The sequence below is a fragment of the Notamacropus eugenii genome, chromosome 1 (assembly GCF_028372415.1).
Source record: "Notamacropus eugenii isolate mMacEug1 chromosome 1, mMacEug1.pri_v2, whole genome shotgun sequence".
NCBI classification, from domain to species: domain Eukaryota; kingdom Metazoa; phylum Chordata; class Mammalia; order Diprotodontia; family Macropodidae; genus Notamacropus; species Notamacropus eugenii.
The window spans coordinates 95058930-95072353 of NC_092872.1; the positions used below are offsets into that span (position 1 = coordinate 95058930).

At 36.4% G+C, this 13424-nt stretch overlaps 1 protein-coding gene across 8 annotated transcripts in view; it reads right to left on the reverse strand.

The window, feature by feature from the left end:
• Positions 1–13424, reverse strand: part of SNX29 (sorting nexin 29) — a 688321-nt gene that overhangs the window by 488073 nt on the left and 186824 nt on the right. Inside the window, exon 14 of one of the 8 annotated variants that reach the window (XR_011967211.1) lies at positions 10946–11137. The exons of the other annotated variants lie outside the window; for them this stretch is intronic. The gene's annotated coding sequence lies outside the window, so the exon portion shown is untranslated. The remainder of the gene's footprint in view (positions 1–10945; positions 11138–13424) is intronic. 8 annotated transcript variants of the gene reach the window in all.

Consider the following 13424-nt stretch of genomic DNA (forward strand, 5'->3'; position numbering starts at 1 on the left):
TAATAAAGGCAGGAGGAAAGAGGGAGAAAAAACTTTCTTTATGGAGGAGATGGCATGTAAGTTGGATTTAAAAATATGCATAGATATTCAACAGGCAAAGAAAGGAAGCTGGGGCATTTCAGACAAGAGCTCAGAGGAAGGAATGAGCAAATGAGTTTGGTAGAGCATGTGGAAGAGAGTAGCCTCATAGATTTAGCCAGAAGGGACCTTAGAAATCATCTGGTCCAATTCCCTCACTTTTAAGGGAGAAAACTGAGGCACAGAGATTAAGTGACATGCCCAAGAATAAATTATAGCAAGTAGAAGAGGCAGAATTTGAAAGAAGAAGAACCAACCATAAACCCCAATACCCTTTCCACAACATGTGCTGATTTCCTCCAAAGTCTGCAGCTATGAGACTAATCATATTATAACAACTTCCAAAGATAGCACAAATGTATGTGGAATTAAGTATCTAATCCTGCTTTACGTATATGAACAATTAAGATTTAGAGATCTTTTTTTTTCCCATAATAGGTTTTTGCTGTAATGAGATCACTTATTGTGGAATTTTAACTCATACTATCACTCAGGATTCCCAATCAGAAATTATATGACCCAAGATAATCCCTGGTTTTAAATGTAATAATTTTAAATGTTTTATTAACTATTTTGGAAAGTTAGGTCTATGCCTAGCATTTTTTTATTTAACTCTTCTAAAAAGATTTTGTTTTTAATAAACAAGGAGGAATAATATGAGATAAAACAGTATCAGATTTTGAAGAGCCTTGAATGCCAGACAAATCTGAACTTTATTCAGTGAGCAAAAGGCTGGAACCACTGAAGATTTCTCAGAAGAGGAATGACAGAGGAAATATGATATCTTCTTTCTTTAAAGGAAATAAATTGAATAATTAAAGTTAACATTTCCATTATCTGCTCCATTAAAATGTAGACTATCATTGTGTTACTTTTCTATTATGTCCTATATTTCTATTTGTATCCACAGCACTTAACAAAGTACTCTGCACTTAGTAAGTGCTTACTAATAAATGCTTTCATTAATATATTATTATATATGTTATGTATTCATTATATTCATTGATATAGCACTTTACATGTTATCTTGATTGATCCACACAATACCCATCTGAGATATGTTCTATTATTACCCTGATTTTACAGGTAGGAAAACTAAGGCTGGGAGAGGGATTCACCCTGGGTTACATGATTAGTAAGTGTCTGAGACAGCATTTGAACTGAAATCTTCCTGATTCCAAATTGTATGCTCTATCTAGCCTCCTCTCTCCTCTAATTCAAGGACCGGAGAGCAGAGCACTAAATTCCTTACAAACTGTTCCTTTTTAGAGGGCAGGAATTAAATTTTTAGCTGACTCCATTTTTCCATCTACAGCATTATTTAATTTCAACTCCACAGAACAAGAGCCCCCACTAAGGAGAACCCTTGTTGTGTGTCACTCCTCCCACCTTTCCAGCTTCTTTTTGTATGTTGTCTTGGCCCATTAGATTGTAAGCTCCTGGAGGGCAAAAACTTTTTTTTCTTGTTTGTATTTCCTGTGCTTAGAGGTACCTGGCACATAGCAGGCATTTAGAAAAGCTTACTGAATTGAGTTTTCAAACTTTTTGGTATCAGAATCTTTTATACTCTTAAAAATTATTGAGGATTACAAAGAGCTTTTGTTTATGCGGATTAAATCTATTTAAATTTATCATACCAGAAATTAAAACTGATAAGTTTTTAAAAACTATTAATTCATTTAAAAGAATAGTAAGCCTACTACATATTAATGTAAATAACATTGTTATAAAAATACTTTTCCAAAACAAAAGAATTTAGTAATGAAAGTATCATTTTACATATCTGCATATCTCTGTAATGCACAGCTTAATGGAAGACAGCTGGATTCTCATATCTGTTTCTGCACTCAGTCTGTTGCAAAATACAGTTTTGATTGAAGTATATGAAGAAAATCCAGTCTCACATAGAGTTGTAGTTGTATTTTAATAGGCAAATACTGTCTTAGTGTTTTTATTAAAATAATTTTGACCTCATAGACCCCTGAAGAGGCCTCTGGGACCCCCAGGATCCATCGACCATACATATTCTATGCAATGTACCACCTAGATGCCTCAGTTAGAATGGAATAAAGAAACCGCTTAAACAGCAGAGTATCCTCTCTGGAATTAGAGAGATAAATGTTTCTGGATAAATTATTTCCAGATAAAATAGTTGCAAAACAGCAAGTAAGGCATAACCAAAACCCTAAGGAAATATTTGAGCAGAAGTTCTTAACCTTTTTGTGTCATAGATCCCTCTGGAAATCTGGTGATATCTACAGACCACTTCTTGGAATAGTGTTTGTTGCTTACGTGCATATTTGACAGAAATATTAAATTTCAGTCACAGGTCAGTGAAAATAACATCCAAGTTCACAGCACCCTTGAAATCTAGCTGTAGACCTTTTGGGGTCTATGGACTCAGAGTTAAGAATCTCTGCACCAGAGGGCACAGGCCTTTGGAATGATAGCTTCTACCTTGCTAGTTGTAGAATAAGACAGATAAGATGGATTCATTAAATGAAATAATTAGGATGTATTCCTCACTCACATTTGTCTCCATGCTTTATTCTTACAACTGAGAGCATACCATCTTTTTCTGTGTTACTCTGTAAATGGAAATGGGGGAAAGGGGATAAAATTCTGGATTCTTTTCAAAAAACATTTTAAAACTACTCAAAAAATCAATAGTACATTCACACTGCTCTAAGGATAACACTATAAACAGGGGTGGGAATTTTTCAAAAAGATATGTTCCTTACTGTTCATCAGTCAAAAGCATTTAAGAGCTTACTATGTTACTAAGCACTGTGCTAAGCCCTGCGAACACAAATATAAGCAGAAAGACAGTCACTGCAGTCAAGTAGCTTATGCTCTCATGTCAATTCTAATAATCCTGTAGTGGCTTACTTTTAAAATACACAAGGTAAAGTATTGTTTCTACATGGTCATCATAAAATATACTACATACCACATACTTTCATATGTGAAACAATGTACAAAATACAAACATACATGGCCATAAAAATAAGAATATAAAATAAATATGAAATAAGAAATGAAGCCTACTGATCCAAGTCGTAAACATGTTGGTCCTAGAATTATCACCTTGGGGGGAAAATTATTTTATACATATGAACAAGGACAAGGTCAAATCTTCTATTGGCAGGTTGTCTTTGCTTGGCTGTATAAACACAGACTGTATCCTCGTCCACAACCAGCTGTCACTGGTCACAGGTAAGACAGGCAAAGTGACTGATAATCACAAATCTGTTACTAATGCAGGAAAAGAAAATAGACATTCAGCTAATAAGGATCAATAGAAACATCTTCACATCTGAAGAACGGCATAACCTGATATAGTTAATGAAACAAACTGGAGTATTACATGCTTTTAAACTTGAAGCAAAATGATCTGACTACTAAGAATAACCTGCAACCAGATGGCGCCATTATGTTTGGTTCCTTTCTACAGCATCTTTTTGTGCAGAAAAAAAACAATAACAAAATAAGCTTCTGACAGAGCAGAATGATCTTCTAAAATTCTTATTCTTTTAAGAAAGATGATCAGGCAAACGTGAATATAAATAAGTGTCAGCACTGAGTGTGACATTGGTGGAGAGGGGGAAGGACTTTTCCTTAACTATTACACAGAGTGAAATCTGAAGTTTAAGGCTCATTACCTTGTAAAGGAAAAATGATTTTATAAAAACTGAAAAAAACTATATATGATAAACTCTGATCAGGTTCTAGTCTTCCATGCAGGGATCCACATTACACAGTAGGTCCACACAGATCCAGGGTAGTGACTGGCATGCATAATGATGAATCTAAAGACCTGCAATATCCTGATGTGCTTTCACAATCACCAAAAGGCTCAGGGAAGACTATTAAACGCATTTTATTAAATTTTAATTATATGAAAACCACAAATCAACATGTAGCATACATGATGATACTCTATTAGCCAGAATATGTGATTAAGGAATAACCCATTCTTCAAATCATGCTGGATTATGGAAAATTTACAATAATAGGGTATTTTTAAATTTAACACATCTGTATGCTTTAGACATATTCCATGATGATTATCTTTTTCTTTGTATTAAATGTGATAGAGTTCAAATGACATAAAATAGGTTCATCAAAGGAATTTTATAATTGTATTTAATTTTCATTTCATCTAGCATACTAAAATAACTACAGGACTTGACAACCAGCAAATCTCATTCTTTGATTGCAATATAGCTACATCATCACCAAGAAAAAAATTACGAAGCATCTGCTTTAAGAATAACACAACAAACAAGGATGGGAATTTTTCTAAAAGCTGTGATCCTTACAGTCAATTAACAAGCATTTTTAAGAACCTACTATGTGCCAGGCACTGTGCTAAGCTCTCAGAATACAAATATGAGCACTGCTTTCAAGGAGCTTATGTCCTAATGTAAATTCTAATTATGCTCCAGTGGCTTACTTGTAATATACACAAGGAAAAGTATTTACTTCTGGACTGTCATCATAAAATGTTACACACCACAGATGATAGCATAGGCATTTATGAGTGCTAATGGCAATAAAAACAATCACTCTATTATACATATTTATATACATATATTATCTAATAAATAATCAGAGAATAAAGGACACAAAGTAATATGAAAATCTAACCACATGAAAAGGGCATAGTATATTTCATACAGTCAGAGATCATAAAAAAAGCTAAAAGTAACGTATCAACACTCCACCACTGTGAATAAACACATATTAATTAACCTTTACATATCAGATAAATCTTACATAAACACATACCTCGACCATACAACACACTGCCGGTTGGTTTAAAACAGCAGGAAGACAAAGCAAAGCATCAGGTAAATTGCAAATGCTAGTGAACTATCTGCAAATTACTTCAATAATTAATGTTTATAAGTTGAGGTAATTATTGCTGCCCCAGTGTCAGAATAAACAACTAAGCACTGAAGACAACACTGCTGTGCAAGAATAATTACTTGAAACAAAACTAATAAGCCCTTCCAGGGTATCTACAAAGACACAAGTGTCACAACTGCACAACACAAAGGTACAAAAGCAATTCCCACCCCAATCCCCAACAAGAATATATTTAGTCTAATCTACCTTGGATCAAGAACATGATACTACTCTTGAATAAGGAACAATCAGCTGTTATACCCAAAGAAAGAATTGATCACCAGGAGCCAAGATTATGATTCAATGGGAAAGTAAATATATAAATAAGTCGTTAAATGCTCAACTATAATGGTTATATAAAAGCAGCAAAAGGGAAAGGGAAAAGAAAGGAGAGGGAAGGAAGAAAAGAGTGAAGGAAAAAAGGAAAGTGGAAAGAAGGGAGGCAGGAAATAAGAAGATGGAGGGAGGAAGGAGGCACAGAATGAAAGAAGGCATGAAAGAAGGGGGAGAGAGTGAGGAAGGGAAGGAAAGACAGGGAAAGGGCATGAAGGAAAAGAGGGTCAGGGAAGTGGTGAAATGGTATGAGTGATTTCTTTTGATTTGTGCATTAATTGGATTTAAATGAGGAGGAGTTGCATGAAATCATCAGCCTCACTGTCTCCTCCAGAGTCATCATAGTCCAGTGGCAGGACAGAGTTAACAGACGGCTGGCGATGGCTCAGGATGCAGTGGATGACACTGGTGTCTTCGGTGTCTAACCAAGCTCTAAGTGCTCCACATCACCTGCTTCATCTGCCTTCATGGACGTTGGAAAAAATTGTTCTCATCCACCCATTTCACCAGAGGAAGTCTTCACATGGGGTAGACACCCCCCTAAGTCACCAATGGGTTTGAGAATCCTAGGTTACCCTCAACCTGCTTTGGCCCGCCTGCCAAGACAGTTTACCTGGCGGGGGGGGGGGGGGGGGGAAGTGGGCCTGCACAGATGAGAGTTAGGCAGAACAGGTGGACACCAAAGGTGGAAGGGCTCAGCAGACATCACACCAAAGGTACTGGTCCTTCCTTGGGGGTGGAGAGGGGGTAAGAGAAGCAGGAAAGATGAAGGAAGGAAGGAAGGAAGGAAGGAAGGAAGGAAGGAAGGAAGGAAGGAAGGAAGGAAGGAAGGAAGGAAGGAAGGAAGGAAGGAAGGAAGGAAGGAAGGAAGGAAGGAAGGAAGGAAGGGTGGGAAGAGGGAGGGAGGGAGGGGAGAGAGGGAGGGAGGGAGAAAGGGAGGGAGGGAGGAAGGGAGCACTGAAATGAGAGAAGACAAAGAGAGGAAGAAGAAAGGAGGGAAGAGACTAGGTGAACTGGATTCAAGGAAAGCAGAGTTGCACAACCTCATCAGCCTCACTCTCTCTTCTAGAGTCATCAAAGCCCAGTGGCAAGATAAAAGTCAAGATGACAGGTGATGGCCTGGGATGGAGTAGATGACCTTGGTGTCTTCAGTGTCTGACCAAGCTCTAAGCTCTCCACAGTGTCTGCTTTGGCCACCTTCATGGTCACTAGCACAAACTGTTTTCATCCACCCATTTGGCCAGAAATCTTCATATGCTTGGGGCAGACATCCCCTTAACTCACCAACAGATCTGAGGCTTGTCAGTTACCCTCAACCTGGTTTAGTCCATCTGCCAAGATGGTTTTACCAGGGTGTGGCTACTGTACATGCTACAGCTTCTTGGAGACACAGGTGAGAGTTGAATGACAGGTGGACACCAAAGGTGAATGAGCAACCCTGAAAAGGGTTCAGCCAGCCCTCATACCAGAGGTGTTAGTCCTCCCTGAAGACTCCATGCATTCCTCTTGAAGGAAGGTGAGGACATTAGTAGGGAAGTTCTGAAGAGGCAAGGCTTTGGGGGAAAAAAGAGGAGTTTACTTTATTACATGTGAATTTGAGATGTCTGGTTAGATATGAGACAACTGGTTGGATATGTCAAATAAGCAAATGGCAATGACAGGAGAGATGTAGGACAATAGCTAGCCAGAACTGAAGGTTCAAGCACAGGATTTTTAAGGATAGGAGAGACATGGGAATGTGTGTAGGCAGCAAAGAAACAGCCAGTAGATGGAAAGAAGCTGAAGTTAGCAAAAGAGGGGGCAATCTGCTACAGAAGAACAGGTAGAATGTGACTTAGGTGCCTAGACAGGAGTTTGCCTCTTACTGTGGATTAGGATAAAACCAAGCCATTCAGAAGGAAGAATTTAATTTAGTTCCCTCCTCTATAAAGTGAGGGTGGCGATACTCAAGGCACTAATCAAGAGATCATGTATGTGAATGAGTACTTAACACCTTTGCTTTCTGATCAACTCTATTTCTCAGACTTTCCCTTCCATCCTTTATAGCTCCTTTCCAAATTCAAGCTCTTTTCCATTTCCAAAGAGACCTCTTTCCATTATTTTCCTAGGTCTCCTAATTGCCAGCTGAGGGAAAAGAAGGACAGGCTCCATCAGCTGAGATAATCAGGGTTCTGGCTGTACTAAGGGTCACAAGCCATAATCATCAACAGAAAGCAAATCTGTCGAGTTTAGACCTATAAACCATTCAGAAAACTGAACAAGAGCTTTTTCTTCTCTCAGTCACAAGGAACAAATAATGTTTAATTCTCCTTTAAAGGTGGGAGAATTGAGCAGATAAACATATAGTTTCTTATATTTCTCCTTGACTTTGTTGCTGACTTTCTGCTATTTTTTCTGTGCAGTTTCTAATTTCTGCCAGGTAGAAAGAAAAATACATTAAAAGTTTGTCTGGTTTTTAGTGCACTCTCCCATTTCCATCATTATATTATTTCTCCTATAAACTCCATCTGATTAGCCACCCAGTAAATTCAGTTCCACAGCAACCTGTTTTCCTCACTTCATAGCTGAGGCCAAGGAAACAACCCAAACATCAAATAACTCATGAAAATAATTAACTGTAGGTAATACATCCCTCCAAAGGCACCAAATGCAACATGTAATAGTTGGAGTATTCTAATCTTAGAACCTCATTTTCTATTTTGTTCTTATTTCATACACACCCTGCACCCAAGCATTTTCAATGGCACATGAAGAAAGATTGTAGTACAAGGTTTTCTCGAGGTAGTGCTCAGTTATTGCTCTACCTCAGGAAAGGAATGCTTTCTTGAAAAACAAAGGGAACAAGAGCAGTCCTAGAAAATCCTTAGGGCTCCAGGGCAGCAGACAGCATTTCTAAGGGTGGGGATCCACTATCATTTTCTTCAATGGTAGGTAGTTGTGAAATATACATTTTAACCCTGTAGGTCTCATTCCATGGGAACTGTGGAGTAAAAGCAAACTGCTTTATAAACTGTTCTAGTCAGAAACTGACTAGAAATCCTCTCACTCTAAAAGTATTGTTTTCACAATTAAAAAAACAAAAACAAAGACATTCAGACAGAATTGTTATATGGCTATTACACTCTAAGAACTAAGAATCTATGTGGATAGTGGAAAAATAATGATAATAATGACGCTTATTGCCAAACAGACAAATATATAGGAGAAGTAAAATATGAAAAACCACTCATCAAAGAACTACTATCCCAAGAAGCAATGTTAGGACAAGGGCTTCAGTTATGAAACAAACATAATAAAAATTAATTATACTATAAGGAATCACTAAGAAGACAGAAGTATTGGACAGAAGGTAGACTGAAACTATTAGTCAAAAATATGAGTCTCCTACCCTTGTTGCCCAAATAATTTTTACCTCTTGATTTTGATTTTCCCATCAGCAAACTGGATAGTATATTTGTAAGCTATCCACTATGTTCGAGCACAAACAGAACAGAAATAAAAATAAATACAACTTCTTTAAGATGAGACACTATTCATAAATATGCACTCACTACCCAAGTTGGAAACCTGGAAAAATGGATTGAACAATAGTCTGAAAGCACACATAATGTAAGAAAGCTTGCTTTGGAAACACAAATACAAACGTATTAAATATAAAAACACATTTAAGAATAGCAAAATTCATGATTGTTATTATCACTATAATAAACATCATAATTCTCTGAAGTTTACAATACCTGACTGCCTGCTTCATGGGTATGCTGTAAAGATTACCAAGGAGGAAAAAAAATCTATGAAGTCCTTCAAAAGGTGCCAGATAAAAACACAATATAATTACTGTTATTATTTAGCAAACTATTTTGATGGGAAAGAAAAGTGCTCCTAGAATACAAGAGGTACCTTTCTATGACAGATGTGTGTGTGTGAACAATGAATTGCTAATTCAGAATAAATACTGCTTTTTCTTGGGTCAAACTATTTTTACAAAAACCCAATCTCTATGGGAAATAGAGAAGAGATAGACAGCAATTTAAGTGGAAGAGCAAGAAACAGAATAGCTGAGAGAAAAACATTGCTTATGGGAGAGAAATCTATTTACCGTAAGTGAGCACTCAGGTGCTTTGGAATTCAAGTGTTATCCATGAGTCTGGAATGTCAGGGAGTGCACCAAGGCCAAAGCGCAGAAATCAAATTACTACAAAAATACAGGTCTAAAAAAACACACTTTTTGGAGGTGGGGAGCAAAAGCTATTACTCTAACTCAGAAGGTTCAACGAAGATACTAATATAATTATATAAACACACCTATCTCAGCACAAAAGAAGCCCAAAGGACCAGGGACATTTACAGCCTGTTTCAGAAGTAGCAAATTTATTTTCATTTCACAAGTTAATGGCTCAGAAAGTTGACAAAGCATAAGAAAACCCAATGCTGCTCAAAGCAGTCTGTCACTACTGCCAGAGTACATAGTTGATTAAAACATTTCTATGCCTCTATTCAATCTCAATGAGCACTTTAGTGATAAATATTGAAAGGCCAGCAGAAAAAGAAATATTGAAATTTAAGAGTCAGTACTCTGAATTCACAGGTCCCAGCATGGCAGTCACTAAATATAAGAAAGCCAGTAAATATTGCCTAGGAATATAATTTTTTAAAACTTCATAAAGGTTAGGGTTGAAAAATAAAATTAAATTCTCAAGTATTATAATAGTCTCTCTCACTAGGCAGAGTAGGGTTAGAGACCACTGGAGAAACAAAAACCCAATGGCAAAACCTACCCATAGCTGTCTATAATATTAACCCGCAAAAGTAAAAGTGTATGCGCTGGGGGTGAAATAAACATATTTTATCAGGAGTAACCATCTTAAACAGTTTCAAGCTGGTAATAAATTCTGACCCATTACGATTAATCCTGCGCTATTACTAACGAATTACCTCCACTTCTTACAATCATTGATAGATTCCTTGTGGAGAGTTTTACTTGCGAAGGAGGCAGATTCACTACTGTAAAAGGTATCCTGTATATTCCTATTTATACAAGAATGATTGAAGATTGAGATGTTCTGGTTTTATGGTATACATAGTAAGAATGTACTTAATTGTTATCATATATGCCATACGTAAATTATCAATTTTCAAAAAACTCAATTCTATCCAAAGAAAAGTTACCATGAATAAGGCCAAATCTTCATACATCTTTTGGTCTGCATAGTTTTTAGACCACATATATTTTTTTTTTCAGCAGTGTGGGAACTCTTTCAACCAAGGCACATCACAACTAGTCTTTTAAGTCTTAGTTGCTTAATTCTCAGAGGAATCAGTGTCTTACCCAACAAACACAGCTAGTATCACAGGTGAGATCTGACAACTAGCCCATTACACTACCCATTAAACCATGAAGCCCTTTGGGGCAATATACAATCTCAGAAATGAAGAAATCTTGATAGCACTAAAGACCAGATGCAATATTTCACTGCACTCTAAGTAAGAATTGCTATGATGCTTCAACCAGCTATTCCTCCCAGTTCCTGAAAATTCACAAAACATTTGCAATAACAGAATGAACAAACAAACAAAGGCCTAGGAGACAAATGCAAAGTTTAGGAGAAAGAAATCACTTTACCCTGTGGAGTCAGGATGTGTGTTCCTCCTTCATTTTCAAAGAAGACTGTGATATCAGAGGAATGATGACATGACTTGCACTTGACTTTGTTTTGAGTGAGAGAGGGCTGTGCAGGTCACCAGCCTCACTTTCTCCTCCTGAGCCCTGGAGTCAGGTAAGACTTGATGAAGGAGATGGCTTTTAAGTTGGGCCCTGAAAGAATGGAGGGGCTTCACCAGAACAAGATACGGAGGAGGGAGTGGGGTCCATTACAAACATGTGAAATAATAGGAACAAAGGCACTGAAAGAGAATTGAAAGTGCTCTTTCCATTTCTCTACCTCTTGAAATAATTTAAGTAAAAACTTGAAAATGAGAATTAAAACTCAACAGTACAAGCAAAAAAAAATTTCTCCAATCCATTAATCCTCTTGAAGTCACACAAGGGAAAAAAATAAAATAAAATCAGCATTCTTCTAATTATCACCTTGTGGAAAGTGGACAAGAAATTATTTACTTACTCCTAAACTTCTGGGATACGGGAATTATGTTTTAAAAATATTTTATAAAACTTTGAATTTGTAAAGTACCTTTTCTGTGAAAAGTCCTAGACCCAAAATAGACAAATGGAAAATCTTCTTAAATATGTTGATATTTTTAACTGCATAACTAAGAAGAATTAGGAACTTGGGAGCTTTCAAACAGGCTCCAGGGTGGCAATTTTATTTTCATGTATTCCATAAACACCTAACCTATTTATTATTCATTATTTGTGAAGCACCAACAGTGTAATCTTATGTAAAATGAATCTATTTCCTTCTGTTTTTAAATGAGCTTTTAGAATTTGATTGTACTGGTTTAGATGCTTCCTTGAAAGTCTGTGGATGACACACAACATAGTCTGCCTATCATCATTAATTCCCCTCCTATCCTGAAGTGGGTCAATTGAAGATCCTGTGTGTTTGCATGGTTGGTTGAAACTCATTGTTAGAGCTGTCCACCTTCCATGTGTTGAGCTGCAAATATTCCAGGCTGCTGACAGAAATGATGAAAATGAAGTGCTTCGGCACTTTTCTTCTCACAGAGGCCACAGATGAAAACCCAAAGTTACTTATCTTGCAAGATGGGGATTTTTTTTTTTTTACCAACTTTACACAAAGATATGACAGGTTTTAAGGTTTTCTGAGGTCAAAAGGAAAACTGTGAGGCCACTTGCTATATGGCAGAATTATATTCCATAATTTGTTCATTACAGCAACCTGAGCCATGGAAATGAAAATGCAAAATGAAAAATATTTTGGGATGGAGGGAGCATTTGGATGATTGAGAGTACCAACAAGAAAGCAAAAGGAGTTGGTAATCTTCTCTCCACTCTCTAGGACGCTTAACAAACAAGATGATGCTGTTTCCCATAATTGTTACTAGTTATTCAGATTTACTTTTTCTGCATTGTCAACAAACAAAAGTATGGAGCACCATATTTGCAAGAGGGTAAAAGTGAAAGTAAAAACAAGTTAAAGCATAAAATATTAAACTTATTTATAGGTATTTTACATATGTAATACTAAATTATATCCCCAAGCCACAAAGGCAGATAATGTTCTGCCCACCACAGGAACCCAATCTCCCCTGGATAGAACAGCATTAGTATTTGAAACCTACATGAATGACTACACTACATGGTCAACCATTTAATTATTTTAGCTTACGATAGTATTCAAACCAAAGAAACATTTTGGCTCTTTGAGGCTTTATTTAGCCTCATTTGTATATCTGGTTTTCAATCTTGCCCCTACTCTCCCATCTGTTTTTGTTTCCCCCCCTCTTAAATTATAATGTAAACTTCCCCACCTTTGCTCCATTACAAGATACCAGACAAATTCCACATAAGTAACACCAAATAGCACTAGAATGAACGTGAACCAATATAAACTTCAATTTTATGCAACATTTCTCCTTATTAAATGGATAAGAAAAACCTAAATTGCAGAAAATAATTGTACCAGAATAAATATTGGAGAAGTTCTGTGAAATTTAGGAAAACATATACAAAAAGATAGAGGAAGATGATTTAACAGACATTTTAAAATATTTGCAATGCTAATGGCTAACAATAAAACAATTACTGCCAAAATTTTTAAAAGCCACTAAAAATATCAACTACCAATCCATATTATTATGCTTTCTTTTTCACAAAATATTTATGATAATGGTCTATACAAGCATGAAGAATATCCTTCATGAAAATATGAGAAAATGGCCTAATTTTCAAAGACGATTTTTCTAAAGCAGATTATATCTTCATTGTCATACAATTAACTGGATGATAAAGAAAAACTGTGTATGTATCTACAGTTTGAGGAAATTTTACTCAGTAAAGCAAAACTCAACCTTAAAGATTCTCTTCCAACAAAGGATCTCACATGCATCTGCCATTAAAAAAAATCTTTATTAGATGCAAACATAGCAGATAACTTTATTCAATGATACTCTAATTGATA